This window comes from Rhinopithecus roxellana, chromosome 5 (assembly GCF_007565055.1).
Source record: "Rhinopithecus roxellana isolate Shanxi Qingling chromosome 5, ASM756505v1, whole genome shotgun sequence".
Taxonomy (NCBI): Eukaryota; Metazoa; Chordata; class Mammalia; order Primates; family Cercopithecidae; genus Rhinopithecus; species Rhinopithecus roxellana.
The window spans coordinates 32,323,597-32,349,767 of NC_044553.1; the positions used below are offsets into that span (position 1 = coordinate 32,323,597).

Below are 26,171 nucleotides of genomic sequence, written 5' to 3' on the forward strand. Positions count from 1 at the left end.
TTAGAATCTCTGTACCAGAAACTGGGGCTGAAGACCAAATATGTATTTCTTATGATATCACAGTATCACAGTCCTTATCAGGCTGCCAGTGGAAAAGAGGTAGAAAGTTATCCAAAAGTCACATTTTCACGTAGGAGAGAAAAGGTTTTGCTAACACTTCACCCACAAGCTTCTTTATCAGCAAAGTAACTCATCATTGAAACCTGTATGCTCTATTTATATTTTCAGTATACATTAGTTGGCCAAAACGTAGGTATAAAAGTAAGGATAGCAACAAAAGAGAAATCACTTCTGTACCAGAGCAGTTTAAATGGATATGCCTGGCAACCTACTGTAAACCAAAAATAAAATTCTAAGCCTCCTCAACCATCTGAATAGACCCCTCTTCTTGGCCAAGGGCATTCCAAAGTTGACCTGAAAAACTATTCCAGCCATAATAGGAAGTGGGTGTTGGACATGCCTCATTCTATCCTCCTCCCTTTTGGAATTACTGATAAAACGGACTCTTTAAGTCTGATAAGAAACATTTACAATCTATTCTCTCTGAAGCCTGCTACCTGGAGGCTTCACCTACATGATAAAGCCTTGGTCTCCACAACCCCTTATCTTAACCCAGATATTTCTTTCTATTGATTCTAAGTCTTTAGACAATAACTAAACTCTTTCAGAGAAAGAAAAGAAATAATTCAACAATATTACAGAGAAATGAAGTGAATGAATTCCTAATTTCAAGGGACCCATTGAGAACCCAGCATAGCAGGCAAAATAAAGATATACACCGAAGCACATGATTATAAAATTTCACAACATTGGAGACAGAAAGAAGCTAATAGGAAAATAAAATCACTGGAAAGGATAAAGAATCGGAATGATTTCTCAATAGCCACTCTGGTAGTAGAAGTCAATAAAGAAATGTTTTTTAAAACAAAAATGTTTTTAAGTTCACCTTTTATTTAGGTTGAAATAAGCTGTACAAAATTGATATTTCTGACCAAAAATAACAGCCATATTTTCTGTCATATTTATAGATAAACCACAAAACATTTATTGTAGTCAGTTTTTCAGGTTTTGATTTTAATCTAGATAAGGAAGTAGACATAGTTATGAAAAAAGAAGAGACCAGACACATCAGCTGTCTGTATCCAGTGCTTCTGATTCTGTCTTGACCATGAAACCAAAGTGTTCCACATACACCTGATGAAAAGCTTATGACACAGGAAAACATCAGCTCAACAAAGGAATGCAAACAGCAACAAGCAGAAGGAGAACAGTGATGCCAGGCTCTTCCATTCAAACTTGTTATTTTAGGGTCACTTGATAAAGATCAGACCTACAATGCCACCCTTGTTGGGTGAGCTCACTGCTTCTCTCACTCTCTGGTAATTCCCATAACTGTGCATTAAAGGGTTTTTTTGTGTTTTTGTTTTTGATTTTGGTTTTGGTTTTGTTTTGTTTTGTTTTTGAGACAGAGCCTTGCTCTGTCGCGAGGCTGGAGTGCAATGGTGCGATTTTGGCTCACTGCAGACTCTGTCCCCCAGGTTCACGTGATTCTCCTGCCTCAGCCTCCCAAGTAGCTGGGACTACAAGCATGTGCCACCATGCCCAGCTAATTTTTGTATTTTTAGCAGAGACTGGGTTTCACCATGTTGGCCAGGATGGTCTCAATCTCTTGACCTTGTGATCGACCTGCCTTGGTCTCCCAAAATGCTGGGATTACAGGCGTGAGCCACCGCGCCCGGCCACGTTAAAGGTTTTTAACAGTATACTGAAAAGTCCTACTAGTGAAAGGTGAGTTGTAAGATTCACTGTGACATTTTATGAAATGTATTCATTCCTCCTATACCTACCCAAAATTTATTCCTTCAAAGTACTGATAACTAACATAACTTCAAAGTACTGAATCCACAGTGATACTAAATGCTGTATCTGAAATGATTTTATTTATTTATTTATTTATTTATTTATTTATTTATTTATTTATTTATTTATTTTTGAGACGGAGTCTTGCTCTGTCACCCAGGCTGGAGTGCAGTGGCGGGATCTCAGCTCACTGCAAGCTCCGCCTCCCGGGTTTACGCCATTCTCCTGCCTCAGCCTCCGGAGTAGCTGGGACTACAGGCGCCCGCCACCTCGCCCGGCTAGTTTTTTGTATTTTTTAGTAGAGACGGGGTTTCACGGTGTTAGCCAGGATGGTCTCGATCTCCTGACCTCGTGATCCGCCCGTCTGGGCCTCCCAAAGTGCTGGGATTACAGGCTTGAGCCACCGCGCCCGGCCCCCTGAAATGATTTTAAAACAATTCTACCAGCCTGGGCAACAGAGCAAAAACCCATGTCTACAAAATATACAAAAATTAGCCAGGAACGGTGGCACGTGCCTGTAGTCCCAGCTACTCAGGAGGTTGAGGAGGGAGGATTGCTTGAGCCTGGGAGATTGAGGCTGCAGTGAGCCCTGACTGTGCCATTGCACTCCAGCCTGGGTGACAAAGCAAGACCCTGTCTCAAAGAAAAAGAAAATAAGGGATTCCAGAGTGCCAGCACCAGAGAGTATGCAGAAATGGAATTCCACGCTTGTACATCTTTCAAATTTTTCCTCCAGATATCAAATATAGAAGAAAACTTATTTAAAACATCCTTTTAGGGTCGGGGGCGGTGGCTCATATCTATAATCCAAGGGAGGCTGAGGAGGGCAGATCACTTGAGGTCAAGGGTTTGGGACCAGCTTGGCCAACATAGTGAAACTGCATCTCTACTAAAAATACAAAAAACTAGCTGGGCATGGTGGTGCGTGCCTGTAATCCCAGCTTCTGGTGAGGCTGAGGCAGGAGAATCACTTGAACCCAGGAGGCGGAGGCTGCAATGAGATTATGCCACTGCACTCCAGACTGGGCAACAGAGACTCTGTCTCAAAACAAACAAACAAAAAATAAAATAAAATAAACATCCTTTGAGGTTTTTTTTTTTTTTTTTTTTTTTTTTTTTTTTTTGAGACGGAGTCTCGCTCTGTCGCCCGGGGTTGGAGTGCAGTGGCCGGATCTCAGCTCACTGCAAGCTCCGCCTCCCGGGTTTACGCCATTCTCCTGCCTCAGCCTCCCGAGTAGCTGGGACTACAGACGCTCGCCACCTCGCCCGGCTAGCTTTTTGTATTTTTTAGCAGAGACGGGGTTTCACCGTGTTAGCCAGGATGGTCTCGATCTCCTGACCTCGTGATCCACCCGTCTCGGCCTCCCAAAGTGCTGGGATTAGAGGCTTGAGCCACCGCGCCCAGCCGAGGTATTTTTAATGATTTCTGAATCACCTGTAGGTAGTTCTTACTTGCTGTATAGAGTTTGATATGTGCATCTACAGTTAAATCCAGATCATGTCTTATATCAAAATTTATGTTAAGTAAAACCAAGTTATTTAACCTGTCAAAGTTTTCCTCAGCTATAATTTGAGATGCTTTCATTTATTTCATAGTGTTCATTCTCAATCTTCATTATAGGAAGAATGCACAGGACTTTCCACAATGTATACACATCAGGGAGTTTTATTGATGTCAGGCACATAGAGGGCTTCAAACATGCGGATGGAAGCTCTGCTTCTTTCCCTCTGTGTTTCCACTTGATTCTCCAGCAGTGAAATTGGCTGAGAGCATGTTCCGATTGGCTCAGTCAATTCAGCTAAAGTCAGCTTAGTATTTCTCCGATGTGTCGAATTTGAGCTGTGCCATGACACAAGGTGCCAGAGATCAGCATTTGTGAGCTATGAGACGTTCTGAGAATAAATCTTTGAGTTCCAGAGTAATGTGCTACACTGTTGGAACACACAGAGATTCCTTATAGTGACTCTCAGAGGTTCGCTGAGATTCTAGGTTACCTTGCTGAGCTCTGCAGAATTTCCCAGAGACTTTTATTTGAATATCAAGATTGGTTATCAAATTCATGCCTTCCTCAAATTCATGACGTTTTAATATTTTCCAATACTTCATTAGTGATACGATACCACCATGAAGCTGCTGGCTGCAAAGAAAACATCAGAGATTTTCCCCCTAGAGATTTTTTTCCCAAAGCCTCTTGTAAGATAAGATATTTTTAAGAACAATTATAAAAATAAAATCAAGGCTGGGAGTGATGGCTCTCACTTGAATCCCAGCACTTTGGGAGGCCAGTGTGGGAGGATCACTTGAGCCCAGGGGTTTGAGAGCAACCTGGCCAATCATAGTGAGACCCTGTCTCTATTAATAAAAATAAAAATAAAAAAAATCATTAAAATCCTTGAATGCACTGCAGAGTACGAATGCTCAGCCAGCTGTACAGTTATGTCATCTGAGACTTGTGTCACCATTTATATCTCTAAATATAAAACAAATGCTGGCAGGAGATCCAGTAACATTTCAAAAGCATCATGCCTATCTGTCCATTGAGAATGACGAATTACCTTCAGTTCATTATTCCTTTCATTGTTCTTCTGAGAAAGGACAGAAATTACATAGTCAAGTTCCAAAAGCAGTTGTGGTGAAGGATGAATAACAAACTTCCTCAGTCCTTCATAATACAACAGATATCCCCATAATAGGCACTGATTTTGCCAACCACATATTTAATTTTTAATTTTTTAAATTTCATTTTTTTTATTTTGTGAGATAGAGTCTCCATCTGTTGCCCAGGCTAGAGTGCAGTGGCACAATCTTGGTTTACTGCAACCTCCGCCTCCCGAGTTCAAGCATTTCTCCTGTCTCAGCCTCCCCAGTAGCTGGGATTACAAGTGCTTGCCACCACACCCAGCTAATTTTTGTGTTTTCACACCCAGCAGGGTTTCACCATGTTCACCAGGCTGGGCTCGAACTTCTGACCTCAAGTGATCCTCCCACCTTGGCCTCCCAAAGTGTGGGATTACAGGCATAAGCCACCATGCCTGGCCTGCCAACCACATATTCAAGACACGGGAAGAGCAGAATGTGTAGATAGTTTGGGATATTTCAGTTAAAGTCTTGAAACAGCAACCTCCATTTCTGAAGAAAATCTATTGGCCATAATGTACACCTGGCCACAACAGTACTCCACATTTAGCCCCACTTCTGGATTTTTGTAGTGTGAGATCACACAACCAAAATGTCTGCATCACCTTCACAAGGAAGAAGCTCACATATTTCTCTGTCAGGTAAGAGACTCATCAATAAACCTCACCATCCCGAGCTGGTGTTCTTTCTCTGCTATGTCCACCACAGCATCAGTGATCACAGAAAAGAAGTATGAGTCCCTTACTTCCTGGGGCTTTCTTCCCAAAGGCAGCTCTCACAGATCTCTAGCAGCTGTTCCTGATGTTTTCTGACAGAACAGCTGGAAGGACGCTGTTGCCTCAAAGGGCTTTCTCAGGACCTCGTCACCAGAATTGATCTGGTACCTTAGCAATGTTTGAAAGATATCAGGAGTAAAGAAACCTTCCCAGGTTTAATCAGACTCATGTCCATCCAGAGGTAGGTTTTGTTTTCTCAAAAGAATAAACATTTAAATAAAGATTTTTGGTATTATTTGTTTTTCTTCTCTTCAAGGGTTAAAAGCAAAATATTTTCACCTTGTTCCTCACTCTCTTTTACTGCATTGAGCTTCTGAATCTTGCTGTCCTTCGTTTGTTTTTGTTCCTGTTCAGAAGTTTTATCAGTATATATTTTTTTAATTTTGTTTCAGTGTCCTGATTTCATCTTCACTTAATTCTTTTTGATTGACTACTATACTGGAGTGTTTGTTTATTCATCTGAGCGAGATATTAAAAGTTCCTTTAAATAGATGACATTTAAAAGGCATAAATTGGCTTCTGTGCCCACCCTCACCCTTCAACTGTCAGCGTATCCTCCTCATTCTTCTTGGATGCAGGACAAGAGTTTGGGTACAAGCTATAATACAGGTGTGCTGTCTGCTGGGGTGTGCCTGGTCCAGCCTCCTTGGGCTGAGCTGGTATGCAAGCCAGACTCAGCTGGGGCGGGCCAAGTGGGTGGGGTGCCTCCAGCAGCAGGTAGCATGGCCAAGGGAGGTCCAGGCTGGGGAGTGGTGTGTTGCTGGCTGGAGATCCCAGCTGGCGAAAAGACCAAGAAAAACATATTGTGTCAATATCATCTGGAGGTTAGAAAATATTGCACATTCACAGACACATAAAAGTATATCCAGACCCAGATAGAGAGCTTACAGTTTTAATTTAAAAATTTTAGCCAATGGTATATTTCATCCAAGCAGAAATACAAAAATCTCTGAAGCAGTTCTCCCCCAACTAAGTACAAATTCTTAATAGATTTAATTCAAAAAATACAAAATAGACCAACAGGAAAAAAGGAACAAACTGCTGTTTTTCACCTTCAGAGACAAGATTTCTATAAACCATTTAATTAGTTTATAAAGACCACCAAAATATAAAAATAAAAAATAAAAAGCATAACTTGTTTTTGAAAAAATGCATAAGTATTTTCAATTGAATTATTTGACTCCAACTTTCTTTTCTGAGATTTTTAGCCTTCTTTGTGTGCTCTTAGATTTTTAGTCAGTCCCTGTTCTAGTTATCTACTGCTGCAAAACAAACCAAACCTCTATACCTAGCAACATGAAAACAGCAATTTTATTATCCTTATGAAATTCAGATAGAGCATGGTGCGGATGTTTTGTCTCTGCTCCATGATGTCCAGGGCCTCAGCTGGGATGACTCAAATGCTGAGGGGGGATGACTTGAAAGGCTGGAAATGGAACCATCTGGAGGCTTCTTCACTCACAGATCCAGTGCCTAGGCTGGGATGACACGAAGGCTGGGCTTAGTTGTGGCTGCTGACCACAGAACTTACATATGGCCTCTCTCTATGGCTTGAGATTCCTGCAGAATGGTGGTCAAGCTCCAAGAGGGAGCTTCCCAAGAGGGAAGGTCCCCAGAGATCCAGGCAAAAGCTGCATGGCCTTCTATAGCCTAGTCTTAGAAGTCACAAAGCATCTCTTCTTCCATTTTCTGTTGCAGGGATCAGCAAACTATGGCCCAATGCCAAATCCATCTGCGATGTCTTTTTTCAAAATAAAGTTTTGGCTAGGTGCGATGGCTCATGCCTGTAATCCCAGCACTTTGGGAGGCTGAGGCAGGCAGATCACAAGGTCAGGAGTTCAAGACCAGCCTGGCCAACATGGTGAAACCGTGTCCCTACTAAAAATACAAAAATTAGCTGGGCGTGGTGGCTTGTGCCTGTGATCCCAGCTACGCAGGAGGCTGAGGCAGGAGAATCACTTGAACGTGGGAGGCAGAGGTTGCAGTGAGCCGAGATCCCACCATTCCACTTTAGCCTGGGCAACACAGTGAGACTCCGTCTCAAAAACAAAAAATAACAATAAAATAAAAAAAAGAAGTTTTATGGGAACATAGTCATATTTAATCATTTATGTCCTTTCACACTACAATGGCAGAGTGAGTTAGTTGCAACAGAGATCGTATAGTTTGCAGTCTAAAATGTTTGCTGTCTGGCTCTTTACAGAAATAGTTTGCAGATCCCTGCTCTATTGGTTAAAGCAATCTCAAGCCTGCTCAGTGCCAAGGGACAGGAATAGACCCCACCCTTGGTGGGAGGTGTGTCCAAAAAGGTGCAGTCATTAAAAAAAAAAAAAAAAAAGAATCACCACACTTCCTGTTTGACTCATATTTTTATTCTTGTTTGGTTTTTTAATTTTGTAAGCTACTTATAAGAGCTCTTCTAACTGTTTGAATGTATGCTAAAGTCATTTCGGTTAAGAGAAAGTTAAAAAATGGAAGTCAATGATGTTATTTCAAGTTACAGTCTTTTGAAACTTCCCAATGTCAGCTCCTTTAGGTAAATATTTGGGTAATAATTCTTCCAAAGAAAGGTTAGAAAGGTTAATTTTTGTTCAGAGTTAAAGGACAAAGAAGACCTTTATTTTAGTTCCTTAAAAAAAAAAATAGTTCCTTAAAAAAAAAAAAGAAAGAAAAAAAGGGCTGAGCACGGTGGCTCACGCCTGTAATCCCAGCACTTTGGGAGGCCGAGGTGGGCAGATCACAAGGTCAGGAGTTTGAGACCAGCCTGACCAACATGGTGAAACCCCATCTCTACTAAAAATAGAAAATTAGCTGGTCATGGTGGCACGTTCCTGTAATCCCAGCTACTCGGGAGACTGAGGCAGGAGAATCACTTAAACTCAGGAGGTGGAGGTTACAGTGAGCTGAGATCAAGCCACTGCACTTCAGCCTGGGTGACAGAGTGAGACTCCGTCTCAAAACAAAACAAAAAAAAGTAAATGGTAAACACTTGTTGAAACAGTTAAGTCTCTCACTTGGTCAACAAGTTTCAGGTTATAGAAATCATTCCCTATTGATGAATATTTTTATTTAAACATGGTATATTGGTACTATTTTAATTAAATTGTACAGTGAAGGAGTTGAGTAGGCAGTGGTTTTTTAACCCTGGTTACATATTTAAATCATGGGAGCTGAGACCCCTATCCTAGATCATCAAATAGGACCTCTGGAGATGGCGCCACCACAGATTTTAAAACCTCCTCAAATGATTTGAATATTCAGCCAGGGCAGAGGAATATGTGGCTAGTGACTGTAGGCTCTTTCCAGAGGGTAAAATTCTGTGAATGTAAGGGGGGATGTGAAAATGGGAAGTTTTCCCATGTTTGCTGCTTATACTACTAAGAAAATTATTTGGAATGACCGTTTGTATGTTTTAATATGGTAACCAGCATGACTTCAGCATCTCATGGTCATTTGAACTACCTGAGTTAGCCAGAACCTAAGTCAAATGTTTCGATTTTCATGTATCTTTTGACCTACAAATTATTTCTGTCATTCTATACTACACGTTTACCCTGAAATAGACCTTATATGTTGTTTGTTCGTTTGTTAATGAATGTGCTACTATGGCATCCTTTTCGGTATGACATTGGCATGTGTCTGTAAATATGTATTAAGATTGTGTTTCTCCAATAAGTGTGCCCATGCATCACTTACGGAATCTTGTTCAAATTGAAATTCTTATTCATTAGGTCTAAGGTGAGAATCTGGCCTAAGAATCTGCATTGTTTTTTCTCCCTTATCGTTAGCTACAAAGGATCTGCATTTCTTTTTTTTTTTTTTTTTTTTTTTTTGAGGCGGAGTCTCGCTCTGTCGCCCGGACTGGAGTGCAGTGGCCAGATCTCAGCTCACTGCAAGCTCCGCCTCCCGAGTTTACGCCATTCTCCTGCCTCAGCCTCCCGAGTAGCTGGGACTACAGGCGCCCGCCACTTCGCCCGGCTAGTTTTTGTATTTTTAGTAGAGACGGGGTTTCACCGTGTTAGCCAGGATGGTCTCGATCTCCTGACCTCGTGATCCGCCCGTCTCGGCCTCCCAAAGTGCTGGGATTACAGGCTTGAGCCACCGCGCCCGGCCAGGATCTGCATTTCTAACAAGCTCCTAAATTATGTTTATGCTATCTGTCTACCATCGATGCGCTACAGCTTATGCAGCAAGGCATTAACAGATCCATCCAGACTGATTTCACTCAGAACTGCAAGTTAGCCTCAGTATTAATTGAGGAAAAGAATAGGGTCCCAGGAAAAAGAAGGGGTGCTAGAGTCATTAAAAATTTTTATGTTTTGCATAATGGCACCTCTTTTTTATTTTTTAAAAGAAATAACCCATTGAGAAAACTATAGAATTTTGTCACCGGTTCTTTCCATAGGTTTCATCAATTATTTTCTTCGGCCGTGTGACACCTGTCGTCTACAGTATAGGCTCATGCACTGGATATTTCTAAAGGCAGATTTAGTGGCTGAGAGCCCATTTCATTAGAGACACATCTCATTAGTATGGTACAGTGGGACAATGCACTGGGCTGGATATCAGAAGGCCTGAGTTCTTGTCTTTATTGCTTTTTGAGTGTGTGACCTTGGACAGGTCACTTAACCTCATTGAGCCTAGGTCTTGTCCTTAAAGCTAGGCCAATAATCCCTGTCTACCATATAGGGTATTAAGAAGAACAAATGAGAGAGCTGTGAAAGTACTTTGTAAATTACAAAGTGACTTAGACGTGTAAGTTATTATCATTATTGTCCATGTGGTACTGACTGTAGGCCTACATGTAAAAACACATTGGCTTTTGATGCTGTTAACCCTCAACTTTCTTTATCAGTAGAAGGAGCATTAGCAAGAATTAGATGATGAATAAGCCACACGGAGTCTTTCTCTGTCTGGGTTCAAAGAATGAAAGAATCAAAGAATGAAAAGATGGAGTCTTAAGAGTCAGAGAAAGGCAGGGCTTGGTGGCTCATGCCTGTAATCCCAGCACTTTGAAGGAGGCTGAGGCGGGCAGATCATCTGAGGTCAGGAGTTCGAGACCAGCCTGGCCAACACGGCGAAACCCTGTCCCTACTAAAAATGCAAAAAAAATGAAAAAAATGGTGGTATGAACCTATAGTCCCAGCTACTCAGGAGGCTGAGGCATAAGAATCGCTTAAACCCAGGAAGTGGAGGTTTCAGTGAACCGAGATTGCACCACTGCACTCCAGCCTGGGTGACAGAGCAAGACTGTCTCAAAAAAAAAAAAAAAAAAAAAAAAAAAAGAATCCTAGGGAGAAATGGTCAATTCAAATTTCCTTATTCATGTGTATTATATACTTGACCTTTGTTTCCTTTCCAATTCCTTGTCTGGCATTGGAAAACACCAGTGATGTTGGTGGGAAGGTCTATGCAACTGCCTGTGAATAAAAGCCAATTTTGAATTAAAAAAATAGAAGAAAAAACCAGGTTTCTCTGATCCTGTCACATAACTCAGTGTAGAGAGTAGTTTCCTTCACTCTCTAGAATGCTTGCTGTAGACTGGTAATTCACTATCATGGTTATTAAGCAAACGAAGAGGCTTGGCTTTCATTACAATAGAGGAAGAAAAATATTAGTTTAGAAAGAAACATATTTGGTCAGGAGCAGTTACTTATGCCTGTAATTCTAGTACTTTGGGAGTCTGCGGTGGGAGGATCGCTTAAGCCCAGGAGTTGGAAACCAGTCCGGGTAACATGATGAAACCCTGTCTCTACAAAATACACAAACACTTAGCTGGGCACGGCGGTGCACGCCTGTAGTTCCAGCTACTCAGGAGGCTAACGCGGGGGGATTGCTTGAGCCCGAGAGGTTAAGGCTGCAGTCAACTGTGATCACGCCACTGTACTTCAGCCTGGGTGACAGAGTGAGACACTGTCTCAAAAAAACAAAAGGAAAGAAAAAAGCTGATTTAGCTTTTGTGGTTGGCTAAAAAGTCTACATGGTGAGATAGCTAGTGAGTCCATAAATCACCTCAGGGTGGTAGTCTGCAAATGGGAAATTGAGTTAACTTTCTTGTGGGTATGGCAAATACCTTTTTTTTTTTTTTTTCTGAGACGGGGTCTCCCTCTGTTGCCCAGGTTGGAGTGCAGTGGTGTGATCTCGGCTCACTGCAAGCTCCACCTCCCGGATCCACGCCATTCTCCTGCCTCAGCCTCCCGAGTAGCTGGGACTACAGGTGCCCGCCACCACGCCCGGCTAATGTTTTGTATTTTTAGTAGAAACGGGATTTCACCGTGTTAGCCAGGATAGTCTCGATCTCCTGACCACATGATCTGCCCGCCTCAGCCTCCCAAAGTGCTGGGATTACAGGCGTGAGCCACTGTGCCTGGCTGCTAATTTTTTATTAGTTAACCTCAGATATTTTCATAAACACGTTTCAGAGTCCCCCAAACTCTGTTTTGGATGGATATAAAAAGTTTTTTGATAATTTTCTTGTAAGAAATTTCCACAATGACAGAAATTCATCTTTACTATTCAGTTCACCTGCAGCCAGTGATCCACTACCTGATTTTACAAATTGAGGTTTTCACACTAAAATAACTTGCTTCTTCTATCTCCGGGGCTGTTTCATGAGCAGAGCAGTCAGTGTTCTTCAATTTGTGGCTGCCCACATCCTGGGCATAATAATCTTTCTTGTTAGCAGACAGAGATGCCTCTACTGACCTGTGCATACGTTGCAGACAGATAACTCTCTGAAATCTACCGTTGGTGGCTGGTGACTTTGCTATCATTGCAGGAAGTGTGATGGGTGCTATGTGTAGTTTGTGATAAGAACTACTTGTTAAGCTTTGAGTGAAAGCCAGAGCCTCAGACACCATTCCACTGAGAAAACTTTAGACTTCTAATATAACGTATCAGGCATGTGATACGGTTATTTACCTGTCTTTTCCAGAGTATTGAATCTGGAACATGTATGTAGGAATTTCTTTACTAGTTTTAGTTTTAATAAGCACTTTTTTTTTTTTTTTTAGAGGTAGGGTTTTACTTTGTTGCCCAGGTTGGAGTGCAGCAGTGTAATCATGGCTCACTGCAGCCTCAAATTCCTGGGCTCAAGTGATCCTCCCACCTCAGCCTCCTAAGTAGCTAGGACTGCAGACATGTGTCACCACATCTGGCTTTTTTCTTTTTTTTCTTTCTTTCTTTCTTTTTTTTTTTTTTTTTTTTTTGTAGAGACTTGATATGTTACCTAGGCTGGTCTCTAACTCCTGGCCTCGAGCAATCTTTCAGCTTCGGCTTCCCCAGGTATTGGGATTACAGGTGTGAGTCATTGTGCCCAGCCTTAATAAGCACTTTGACTCTTTGGGGAAAACTAAAGTAAAAGCATGAGAACCCCAGGAGAATTTCCTATTGAATTTCTAGAACATAAGTACCCTAATTATGGTGATATTTTCATCTAATCTAATTTATCCCTGGGAACGTTGCCTGAGTATGACCGGCTATTCTTAAGGAAGCTTAACTTTCTAGTATGGTGTATTCCAGAAGCCACCATCATAAGGATGTTAGAGAACCCCTTCAGTATCCTTGGCCTCTCATTCAGTCCTAATTTTAGAGGGAGGCTGGGGAGTGCTAGTCTGTCTGCAAGCTTGAAGGTTGCTCAGGGATCTCTGAAACCTTCAGAGTAGACCCAGAGGACTGGTCTTTGGCTAAGAGGTTCTCTTTGGTCTTGTGTTAGCTATTAAAGAGAATTCCAGGGGAACAGTATATCTGGTACTCTAGGTTACCCAAGCGTTTTTTCCTTTAAAGAATTCCAGAGCATTCAGTTTGGCTCAGAATGTTTGGAGCTTAACTGAAGCAAAAGCAGACCTTTCCTGGGGTAGCCGTGGGCTAGAATAGTTTTACCCCATCTCCACCTCTGTCATTCTACAGTTTCCTGAAGATTCATCGAGGTTCAATGTGAGTTACATAAGGACTTATGTACACTCCAAGGATGCCGAAAGATGCACAGCCGGCTGTAGCAGTGCTTATCTTTAATTCTACTAGATAAATTTTACTCATGCCATGGCTCACGCCTGTAATCCCAGCACTTTGGGAGGCCAAGGTGGGCCGATTACCTGAGGTCAGGAGTTCGAGACCAGTCTGGCTAACATGGCGAAACCCTGTCTCTACTAAAAATACAAAAAATTAGCCAGGCATGGTGGCACGTGCCTGTAATCCCAGCTACTGGGGAGGCTGAGACAGGAGAATTGCTTGAACCTGGGAGGCAGAGGTTGCAGTGAGCCCAGATCGCGCCTCAAAAAAAAATTTTTTTTTTTGCTCTACCCAAATGAACAGAATAAACAAGCATCACTATGCACCGTTTGTGGGGGGGTCAACATTCCTATTGCCTAAAATAAAAGTGCATTCTTGCTGGATATGCTGACACTAGGTGGGATATGACAGGGCTCATATATGCTGGTAGGGGATACTTCAAGAAAACATTGAAATAATATCTTTTAAAGTTTATAAAATAAAGTTTGTCCATTTTTTTTCTGTTCTTATATTTATTGAGCTCAATCCCAGTTTATTTTCAGAAGTCATCTCAGACATAGTAGTGGGTGCCAGAGCATTCCTATCAACCAGGAATTCTACGTATATATGGGTGTATTGATCTCCTCCCTTACCCACTGTACCTTAGAACCAACCAAGAATTTCAGCATAATAAACCAATCCTTAGCACACTGTCCTTGCAGATTGACTTCAGCCTTTAAACTGGCTGTATTTTGAGCCCTTACCTTGTCAAAACAGATCTACCTAGAAGTGGAAGAGTCCAAATTCAGGATAAAAAGTCGGCCAATGGTAAAGGAATATAGTAGCTTCCAAATCCCACTTCACATTTGCAACCCATTATAATAAAATGGTTCTTTGTTGACACAGCCCCTCTGACATTTTGACATATTCATCTTTGGGTAGAGTCCTCTGTTTCTGTTATTCCTAGAATAATCTTCATTTTTGTCAGATAACGGGCCCTGAATTCTACTACTTTTTCCCAGTTTTCCCTGTGTAGGGTATTGCAGGGTTTTCTAGCTGAGTTGTTTGTAAGCCCGTTGACTCTTAACAATTGTTGATAAATGTGCAATAAAAATAATTTCTAACACTAACAGTAGCAAGGCACAGAATCTCTTGGAAGCTGTAACCAATGCAGCATCAGCCCTGTCCTCCAGCAGCTGAGATGCTGGGCACTGAATTTCTCTGAATAAGCTTGTCATCCATCAGCATCTGTGTCATTATAAGAATAAACATCTCTCTGGAGTAGAAGAATGGGCAGGAAATGAATAACAGTACTCTTCTATAAGTAGTCTACCCACAGAAGCATGTAAAAGTGCATCTATACCAGCCTGTGTTAAGAGTAAAATATGAAGGAGAACGGCTTAATCTCCTCCGATGTGGCATAGAAACCACACAGGATTGTTTCGATGTGAAGACAGATCTCAGGGTTTCCTTCTGCCCTGATATTTCTGAAGCCTGTGTTGTTAAAATTAGCTTTCTTAGTCTCTTTTTCACTGTTGCTATTGTCTCATTAAAGTAGCTTGTTTGTAAGAGTCTTGCAGAGTCCACAAAAAGCCTAAAACTGCTTTAGCACAAATATAGAAGTCATAGTAAAATCTAGAAAACTACCTGGTGTTTTCTGATTTCTTAAGCTGTAATTATTAGTAACAAAGGATTTATGGGATTCCAGAAGATGGAATCTCACAAATGCCAAACCAACTGTTTGATTTCACAGACAAGATTAATGGCAGCTGGGAAGTTAAATTTTAATGATAGTGAGTAGTTTTAGCCTTCCATATTTCAGCAAAGCTTCTATAAAAAGGCTTACTAATTTGAATTTTAATTCTTTTCCTTGTTTCAGCCCCTGCTGACGGTGATAATGAGCGCTAAAATTTTCACAAGTAAGTAGAGGGCAAAGAGAAAGAAAAAAAGGAAATTGCCACAGCACTGATTGCCAGCCCTTTAGAACTGATGATATATTCCTTTCCTAGTCAATCCATTCTGTCCCAGAGTATTGGGGATTCTATTGGCTCCAAAAGCATCACATGATAATTTTCAAATGTATAGTGTAAGAAAAGGTCAGTTTCCCTAGACTGCCAATAAAGGACAGAATTGCTATTATTTTCTCTGATCATTTCCCATCCCTTAATCTGTGTTTTCCTTAAGTATTTTGCATACAATTAAGATGACAGAGAGGCTTTTGGTGAGAAGAACAAAATTTCTCACTTATATTTTCTCTTTTTCAGGTAAGAACAGAAGTCATCACAACCTTTGTTCTCTGTAGATCCGCCAACCTGTACTCCATCCGGATCATGTTAGAAGACCTCGGTGAACCCAGGACCAAACTCCCTACTTCTCTTTTCTCCTTTTAAACCTCTGTAGGAATACAGACAGTTTGAGAAATGAGAATATTTAGTTATGGAAAAAGTGAAGACCTTAGTGGGAAGTTTGTTTCTATAGAACGAAAAGCATGAATACTAAATTCATAAAAATTAGTAGGGTATCAGAGCCGGACGCGGTAGCTCATGCCTGTAATCTCAGCATTTTGGGAGGCTGAGATGGGTGGATCACCTGAGGTCGGCAGCTCGAGCCCAGCCTGACCAATATGAAGAAACCCCACCTCTACCAAAAATACAAAATTAGCTGGGCGTGGTGGCGCATGCCTGCAATCCCAGCTACTAGGGAGGCAGAGGCAGGAGAATGGCTTGAACCCAAGAGGCGGAGGTTGTGGTGAGTCGAGACTGCGTCCGTGCACTCCACCATGGGCAATAAGAACAAAACTCCGTCTCAAAAAAAAAAAAAAAAAAAAATAGTAAGAATCAGGGAAATAGAAATAGGAACAGTGTGAATTCCCTATAAACTTCCTAATCAGCTGACTACAGGATTTGTAATGGAAAGGAGGAACAAAAGGATGTTTCTTAAGAATACGTGTTATTCTTCATTGAAAGTTTTTGTTTGTTCGTTTGTTTTTTGTTTTTTGTTTTTGAGACAGGGTCTCGCTCTGTCACCCAGGATGGAATGCAGTGGCGTAATCTCAGCTCACTGCAACCTCCACCTCCCGAGATCAAGCAATTCTCCCACCTCAGCCTCCATAGTAGCTTGGACCACAGGCATGTGCCACCACGCCCAGCTAACATTTTTATATTTTTAGTAGAGATGGGTTTTCACCATGTTGGCCAGGCTGGTCTCAAATTCCTGACCTCAGGTGACCTACCTGCCTCTGCCTCACAAAGTGCTGGGATTAAAGGGGTGAGCGTCTGCACCCGGCCGATTGGAAGTTTTAAATTATGGACCCTTTAAGTTATGGAAGATTGACAATCAGAAGACAAACAAGTAAGGAAGAGATAGGAGTTAGATGTTCAGGAGGAATTCATTAAAACAACAGGTTTGGACTTTTGCTATCTCGTGATAGGCTTTGGCTTAGATTTGCAAAGCTAACATTCCAAAAGTTGTTTCATTTCCACATAGGTATTACTTAATCTACCACTAGATGCCATTCTCACAGATAATGGTTAACTAGGTCAAAGATTGGCATGTTTTTGATTTTCTTTTTCAAATAATATTCTGCTAAAGAAGCTAAACGTAATTAATTCCTAGAATTATCTCTAAATTGAAAGAATTATACACATTAGAAGAGGTTTCAAAGAATATATACTTAGTTATAATTAATTATATCCTATACTTATTCTCAAATACTATAATTATTGCTTATTCTAGTGTTATCCTGCTTACTTCATTTTGTCTAAAAATTCTTTTAGATGGAGTCTTGCTCTGTCTCCCAGGCTGGAGTGCAGTGGTGCAATCTTGGCTCACTGCAACCTCCACCTCCCAGGTTCAAGTGATTCTCTTACCTCAGCCTCCCAAGTAGCTGGGATTACAGGTGCACACCACCATGCCCAGCTACTTTTTGTATTTTTAGTAGAGATGTGGTTTTGCTATATTGGCCAGGCTGGTTTCGAACTCCTGACCTCAGGTGACTCACCTGCCTAGGCCTCCCAAAGTGCTGAGATTACAAGCGTGAGCCACTGTGCCCAGCCCATTTCATCCAAATCTTAAGGAGAGCAAAATTTTCAAATTTAACCAGGACTATTCATGAATTTGGTCTTCTAAGGGCCCAAGCCAGAGTTCTGGGCTCTTCAACAGCTTTGTCAGGTATCAAAACCTCTCTTTTCAGACTAATGTTAACGCACTATACTTTAACAGTGCTTGGGCCGGGCGCGGTGGCTCAAGCCTGTAATCCCAGCACTTTGGGAGGCCGAGGCAGGCGGATCACGAGGTCAGGAAATCGAGACCATCCTGGCTAACACGGTGAAACCCCTTCTCTACTAAGAAATACAAAACAAACAAACAAACAAACAAACAAACAAACTAGCCGGGCGAGGTGGCGGGCGCCTGTAGTCCCAGCTACTCGGGAGGCTGAGGCAGGAGAATGGCGGGAACCCGGGAGGCAGAGCTTGCGGTGAGCTGAGATCCGGCCACTGCACTCCAGCCTGGGCGACAGAGCGAGACTCCACCTCAAAAAAAAAAAAAAAAAAAAAAAAAACCACAAAAAAAACAAAACAAAACAAAATAGTGCTAGACTGGTATCTGCCAAACTTGAGTAAGCTTTAGGGAACCTTCTCAGTGCACCTGATTACGTCCCTGAGTCTCAGAGATTTTTTGCTTCCTGAACTGAAGAAGAAATAGAAGAACACTCCTTCCTGACTACCTTGATGGTTAATTTTATGTGTCAACTTGGTTAGGCTAAGGTGCATGGTCGTTTGGTCAAACACCAGTCTAGATGTTGCTGTGAAGTTATTTTTAAAATGTGAGTAGCATTTAAATCAGTAGACTGAATGAAGCAGATCATCCTCCATAATGTGAGCAGATCTCATTCAATCCATTGAAGTCCTTAGGAGCAAAGAGTGAGGTTTCCTGAAGAAGAAATTCTCTTCAAGACTATGACATAGAAACCTTGCCAGAGTTGCTGAGCGCGGTGGCTCACGCCTGTAGTCCCAGCACTTTGGGAGGCCAAGGTGGGCGGATCACCTGAGGTCAGGAGTTTGAGACCAGCCTGGCCAATATCGTGAAACTCCATCTCTATTAAAAATAAAGAATTATCCAGGTGTGGTGGCGGACCCTTGTAATCCCAGCTACTCGGGAGACTGAGGCGGGAGAATTGCTTGAATTAGGGTGGTGGAAGTTGCAGTGAGCCGAGATCATGGCACTGCAATTCAGCCTGGGCGACAGAGTGAGACTCTGTCCCCACCCCACCCCCGCCAAAAACAAAACAAAAAAAAGAAACCCTGCCAGAGTTTTTAGCCTGCCCAGTCTGCCCAGTCTGCCCTATAGACTTTGGACTCAAGCCTGCAGCCTCAACTCGTACCTGAATTTTCAGTCTGCTGACCTGCTCTGCAAATTTTAGACTTGCCAGTTCCCAGAATTACATGGGCCACTTCCTGAAAATCTCTCTCTCTCTCTCTCTCTCTCTCTATATATATATATAGATGTACACACACACACATGCATACGTACAACGTGTAGGTAGACGGATAGATCTCCTATTGGTTCTGTTATTCTGGAGAACTGTGACTAATACAACTTTTCTGATAAGAAAGTTATTCCTCTATCTCTACTTCCCGCATTTTTTCTATTTGGAACTAGCATTTGTAATTTGCATCCAATACTTGCATTTATTTACAAGCATTTCTTTTCTTTTTTTTTTTTTGAGGCGGAGTCTCGCTGCCTCCCAGGCTGGAGTCCAGTGACCGGATCTCGGCTCACTGCAAGCTCCGCCTCCCGGGTTTATGCCATTCTCCTGCCTCAGCCTCCCCAGTAGCTGGGACTACAGGCGCCGCCACCACGCCCGGCTAGTTTTTTTTTGTATTTTTTAGTAGAGACGGGGTTTCACCGTGTTAGCCAGGATGGTCTCGATCTCCTGACCTCGTGATCCGCCCGTCTCGGCCTCCCAAAGTGCTGGGATTACAGGCTTGAGCCACCGCGCCCGGCCCAGATGGAGCTCTTAAAAACATTTTAAGTCTTGAGTGTATCTACTGGATAACATTCATTTCCTTTTTTTTGAATATAGTTAACTATATATTTAGTGGATTATGGGTGGAAAAGAAGGATATTTGAATATTTAAGACACAAAAGACAAGATTGATACCAAGACTGACAACACAGAACAAATGCCAGGTTACAAGAGAGAAGGCAGAGATGTTAATAGTGATAAATTAAGAATCCTTTGGAACTTTTTCGTAACAGGCTGGTAGTATATAGAACACGTGACTACCTTAAGTTCCTTTCTCCTAATCTCTCTTGTTGCCTGTAGCCTCAAAAGTGTCCCACTGGGAGAGTGACTTTTCCGAGACTGTCATGGGTGTCTTTCTCATTGGGACTTGTGTCTCCTAATGCTTGTGTGGCAGGTAGGTGCTTCTTTGAGTCTTGGTGATAGAAACACATAGAAATATGATTTAGTCCTTAAGGAACAAAAAGGAACCCATCCAGTTTTCAAGGGGGAGAAAAAGTTCAAAAGAATCAGAAACTTTTTTTTTTTTTTTTTTTTTTTTTTTTTTAGTACCAAAGCAAAGCTTACTCAGGCTTTTCAGAGCAGTAAAAAAAAAAAAAAAAAAAAAAAAAAAAAAAAAAGATAGAAAAGTAGACAACACGCTTCTTATCTTCAAAGAAATTCTAGAGAGGTTCATTTTAAAAAGGAGAAGACACATGCTACTATTTAAAGAAGTCCCAGAAGTACTTAAACTTGAAATTCCCGCTGTGACAGCAGCTTTCCTCATTACCCTCATTCTTAAGCATCTTCTATGTCCCCAGAGGAGTTGAAGCCAACTCTGTTTTTCTACTCAGTACAGTGTCCAGCAGCAACTATGACAACTATGTGTGCTGCAAAGAATTTTTCCGGAGGTGGGTGTCTCCAGGGCCAGAGTTCCCTCTCAGCACTTTATGGGGGAAGTTATTCTCTACTCTACACCTGAAAGTAGAGAAGAAAAGAAACACATGTGAAAGTATTTGGAAGTGCGTAAGTGGTGTATATAAAGGGGAATGTCATGTTCAGCCTTGTGCTTTTCCTTCCTTCCTACTGGAACTCGTTTGAGTCTTTGTTACCCAGTTAGTAGAAGTTGTAGATCTGAATAGAAGTTTTCTTGTTTGTCGAAAGAGTGTTACCACTAGTGATTGAAAGGTTGGCATTTCCAGAGAGAAAGGTGGCAGCAGCCCTTTTGCAAATTTTAAACAGTGATGCGAATTCTGGCCCTTTGTCTTTAAGCATTATATTAAGCAGACTTGGACGTCTTTCTTTCAGCATTTCATTCAACATTACTAACCCCTTTTCCTCCTCTGGTCCCTGGGAAAACATGGACTACCATGCAAAAGCTCCTACCAAATGCTGTGGCATCTTCAATCACAGTTCCTGCCCACCACAAGGGGCCCAAATCCCTGAGCCACACCCCGAATTGATAGATCTTCTATAGAAGCATAGATTGGGCATCCTTTGCTTGTCTCCAGCTTCTCTGCATTGCACTGTTTTGCTACATACTGTGAGAATGACTCAACCTCTTGCACCCTCAAGTTCCTGGCTTTGAGCAGCTACCTTTCCTAAGTGAAAAGTGAGCATCTGAAAAGAGATCACTTGCTTTAGAAATATGTTAAAGATGGTTTTCCTGTAAAGAATGACTCCAAAACATGAGAGATGGTCCATCTGAATAAATCCTTAAGTGAAATAAAGACCATGATAGACATTGCTGATGCTGGTATGCTTTGGACAAATGAATCTGGAGAACAGAAGAAACCACATGGAGCCGGGCGTGGTGGCTCACACCTGTAATCCCAGCACTTTGGGAGGCCGAAGCAGGTGGATCACTTGAGGCCAGGAGTTCGAGATCAGCCTGGCCAACATGGTGAAACCCTGTCTCCACTAAAAATGCAAAAAATGAGCCGGGCGTGGTGGCGTGTGCCTGTAGTCCTGGCTGCTCAGGAGGCGGAGGCACAAGAATTGCTCGAACCCAGGAGGTGGAGGCTTCAGTGAGCCAAAATCATGCCACTGCACTCTAGCTTAGGGTGACAGAGTGAGACTCTATGTCAAAAAACAAACAAACAAAACGAAAGAAGAAACTACACGGAGACTAGGAGTCTTTATTAGGAGAAAGGAAATGTAGTTTACCTGTAACTATAAATGGAGCTTAGAATTGTATTTATGGGCTAAGAGTGTGACATGTACCCAGGTACAGGAGAAACTTCAGAGCCTTGCGGACCTTTGGCCATACATACAAGCAGGGATTCTCTCTTACAAGAGCACCTTTCAAATCCTAGGCACATTTTAGTCATATGACTGCAAACTCAAAATTAATTTGCCTTAGTTCTAGTGGTGATCAGGTCTGGTGGTCAAGTGGTGGGTGAAGATTGCAATTTTAAATAAAATGGTTAGGGAAGCACTCACATTTAAGCAAAGACCTGAAGGAGGTAGGGGAACAACTCATGGAGATAGCTGGGGACAAGGCTTCCAGAAGAAAAGCAAGAGCAAAGGTCCGACAGTGAAAGTCTGTCTGGGATGTTCTGGGGCCAGCGAGGAGGCCTGTGAGACTGGAGTGAAGTGAGGAAGGGAGGTGGAGGAGCTGGAGCTGGAGCTGGAGCTGGGGTGGCAGTGGGGCCCAGGTGGTGTGGAACTTCTGTAAGCAAACAGGCTTCCCCTGAGTGAGTTGGGAGGGAGAGGAGTGACATGACCTGACTTTTGTTTTAATGAGATCATTCTTGCTGCTGATGAGAACAGACTAAAAGGGAACAAGGGTAGAAGCAAAGAGATCAGGAGGAGGTGTTTTCAGTAATCCAGGGGAGAGATGACAGTAGCTGGGACCAGGATGGGAAGAACTGAGGTGGCAAGAAGTGGTAGGACTCTGAATATATTTCAAAGGTAGATGGATCTGCTGGTGGATTAGATATGAAGTGTGAGAGAAAGAGAGGAGTCACAGATGAGTCCAAGGTTGTCAACCTGAGCCATTGGAGGGATGGAATTACCTTAACTAAACAGAGGAAGACTCAGGGAGAGGCAGGTGTTGGGAGAAACATCAGAAGTTCAGTTTGGGATGTGCCTAGCAGAGACATTGAATAGGCAGTTGAATACATGAGTGTAGACAAGTCAGGACTGGAGTTATAAGTTTGGGAGTCATATACATGGAAATGAAGGCCATAAGACTGAATGAGATTCCCAAGAAAGAAAATATAGACAGAATCTAAGAGAAAGAGCCAAAGACTAAGCCCTGGAGCACTCCAATGGTTAAAGTCAGTAGGAACCAGCCAAGGAGATGGAGAAATAGCAGCCATTGAGGAAAGAGGAAAGCCAGGAGAGAGGGGTATTATGAAAACCAGAGGAATGTCAGGCACGGTGGCTCTTGCCTGTAATCCCAGCACTTTGGGAGGCTGAGGCAGGCAGATCACCTGAGGTCAGGAGTTTGAGACCAGCCTGATCAACATGGAGAGACCCTATCTCTACCAAAAATACAAAATTAACCGGGCGTGGTGGTGCATGTCTGTAATCCCAGCTACTTGGGAGGCTGAGGCAGGAGAATCACTTGAACCTGGGAGGCAGAGGTTGCAGTGAGCCGAGATCGCGCCATTGCACTCCAGCCTGGGCGACAAGAGTGAAACTCCGTCTCAAAAAAAAGAAAGAAAACCAGAGGAAGAAAATGTTTTATGGGGGAAAAAAGGGGTCCACTGTTGAACATTGCTGATCAGTCAAGTAAGAATGAGGGGTATTTGCCTGGGATTTTGCAATGTAGGGAACTTTACTAATTGTAACAAGGGCAGTTTATTTAGAGAGGTGGGGGTAGAAGCCTGAATGAGTAGGTTCAGGAGAAAACGGGATGAGAGGAACTGCAGACAGGGAGGATAGATGACTATTTTGAATAGTTTTTCTGCAGAGAGTGCAAGAATAGAGCAGTAGCTAGAGGTGAAAGTGAAGTCAAGAGAGGGTTTTTTTTTCCTTTTTAAAGTGGGTGCAATAATACTGCATTTGCACACTAATGGAAATGTCTAATAGAAAAAATGTTGATGCATCACAGAAGCAGAGAATAGTTGGAGAAATTCTTTTCTCAGCATGTCTCACAGAACTGAAGACATTCTAACCTATGCCAAAGTTTGTTCCTATCCTATGTACAATGAAATGCCAGCAATTCTGGCTAAGGAAATAGTTTCTGCAGGGGCAGAAGTGGAAAGAGTTTCCGAGGTCCTTTGGAAAGCCACATCCCTGTATCTTGGAGCCTGAGGGCAGGGTGTGTGTGGATGAAAGTGCTAACCCAAGGGCCTCAGCTTTGACTTGAAGATAAATTCTTCTGGGCATTCGCACGAAACCCACTCAAGCAACCTTTCTATACAATATAGCTTATAAAAAGACTTCGCTAAAACAGATTTTTACCATTTGTGATTATTGGAAGAGACAATCCATTCCACTGAGAGACTTTGTGGGAGATGGGCAGAAGAGGGAATCAGATTTCTGTACTGAGAGGTCAGTCTGGCTGCTGAGGATTGAGGAAGCTGTGTCAACAGTTCAGGTGAGAGACATCGGTAACTTGAACTAGAATGGAGGCAGCGAGGATGAATTTGATTAATTTGTTCTAAGCTAAAGGCATACATTTGGCAGATTTCCTATAGATCATAATGAAATCATGGGTAGTAAAGTGAGGGAAGGATCTAGTGAAGAATGAGAAAGACATGGGGCCTTGAAAAGAGCCCTAAGGAAGCCTAAGACTTTCGAGTTCTTTAGACTCCAGGGCTTGGTAATCTTATCCTGTAAAGGATTGGATAGTAAATATTTTAGGCTTTGTAGCCAAGAATCAAAATCAAGATATTATATAGGTACTTATATAACAAAGAGGAAAGAGAAGCCATAAAGCTTTTATTGACAAAATTCAAAATATAATAAAAATTGAGGACACCTTTTTTATAATATAGTTCTACCAATGAGAAAAATGAAATTTTCTTTTGAGGGAATGATAGTTTTGCTTAATTGGTATTCAGAATTAGTCTTCCCTATTATCAAAATAAATTGCAAATGTTCATCTATTAATGTGATGAGGTTTTACATCTTTATATATTGCAAATGTCTTTACACAGACACGTAATGCCAAATGCTGACATCAATTCAGGAACATATAATTTGAACATATTCATTGCTTGGAAAGGTATTCATAGAATTCTATTAGATTCTTCTTTTGACAGTTGGCTTTTAGCTTGTCATTGCCAATAAATTTCTTTCTTTTTTTTTTTTTTTTTTTTTGAGCTAGAGTCTCGCTTCGTCGCCCAGGCTGGAGTGCAGTGGCGCAATCTCGGCTCACTGCAACCTCTGCCTCCCAGGTTCTAGCGATTCTCCTGCCTCAGCCTCCCGAGTAGCTGGGACTACAGACACGCGCCACCATGCCCAGCTAATTTTTGTAATTTTTAGTAAAGACGATGTTTCACCGTATTGGCCAGGATGGTCTCAAACTCCTGACCTCATGATCCGCCTGCCTCAGACTCCCAAAGTGTTGGGATTAGAGGCGTGAGCCACCACGCCCAGCCTACACTTTCTTTTTTTAATTTTAAAACCTTTTTTTAATTATTTAAAAATTTTTAAATTAAAAATATGGAAGCTTTCATGAATTTGCATGTCATCCTTGCACAGGAGCCATGCTAATCTTCTCTGTATCGTTCCAATTTTTATACATGTGCTGCCAAAGCAAGCACTGATAAATCACTTTCCTAAACCACACAGTTAAATGTACTTTGAAATTACCTTTGTTCTTGCATTGAGTTCAGAAAAACTCTGCTGGAATGGCCATTTAGGCTCAGAAAATATATCTGTTGCAAATGGATAATGGAGATCTTGCTTTTTGTTTTCAGTTTTGACAGCATGGGAAGTACATAAAGTAATTTCATGTACTAAATGACTTTACCATAAGTTTTGAATATTAGCAGTGTTTTGCCTCATAATTTTAGGTTGAATTTATTAAGAAATATTATCAAGTCTGTAGCAAAAGCTAATTCCAAAGTAATTAACAGTGGTTGCGGGCAGTTCTTCTATTTGAAAAAAACTTCAAACCTAGCCTCAAGCTCAAAAGATTGCAAAAAAATCTTACCATTGCTGAACCATTGACAGCTGTGTAGGGGGGCGTCAGGATATTCACACAATTCTTCAGTTCCCACTAAAGACTCAATACTGATTCCTTGAACAATCCACAACTGAGCAGAATCAGTAACCCATGTTGATTCACCAAGACCCAAGGAAAATCACTCCACATCATTTATGTTAATTGATTATTGTCACTCCCGTTGTCCTCAACTCGGAGAGCAACCCTCCATGGCAAAGGCTAATACTAATTTTAAGCAGTTTGTTTCTTCTGGACATATTTCTTCAGCAACCAAACATGATTTAATTAACTAGCCATTAGTAAATTGCTTTCCTTGATTAGCTAACAAATGAGCCGGTTGGGGTACTTATCTGCAAAAAGGTTGAAGACTTTTTTTTTCATTTTTTTGTTTTTGTGAAGACATTTTGCTGTCATGAGATATTTCATTTTAAATTTTCTATTTTTTCCTGACCGTTGCTTTCCTGTGAGTTGGAAATCCTGTGATGAGTACTTCTGGTAATGTCAGCATATATTCTTTCAGCACAACTATAATGTCGTTGTACAATGTTTTGCCATCTAATTTAATCAGAATAATCCGCACTCCACTGTGCCTTAGAAGTATGACAGTGACATTTACTTTTCTTTTCTGTTTTGACATGATGGGTATAGACTGGTAATAAAAAAAAAAAAACATCATAGGCACAGTGACACATGAGACACTTGAAACACTGCCAAGTGATAAGTGTGTCACTGTGATTTGTGGCGTGCCAAGTCACATTGCGAAGCAGTGACAGCACCCTA

At 41.8% G+C, this 26,171-nt stretch overlaps 1 non-coding gene across 1 annotated transcript; it reads right to left on the reverse strand.

Annotated features, from left to right (window-relative positions):
• Positions 1 to 24,880: 24,880 nt before the first annotated feature.
• LOC115897767 lies at positions 24,881 to 24,987 on the reverse strand. The gene has a single exon (XR_004057563.1). It is a non-coding gene; the product is annotated as a U6 spliceosomal RNA (small nuclear RNA).
• Positions 24,988 to 26,171: the final 1,184 nt, after the last annotated feature.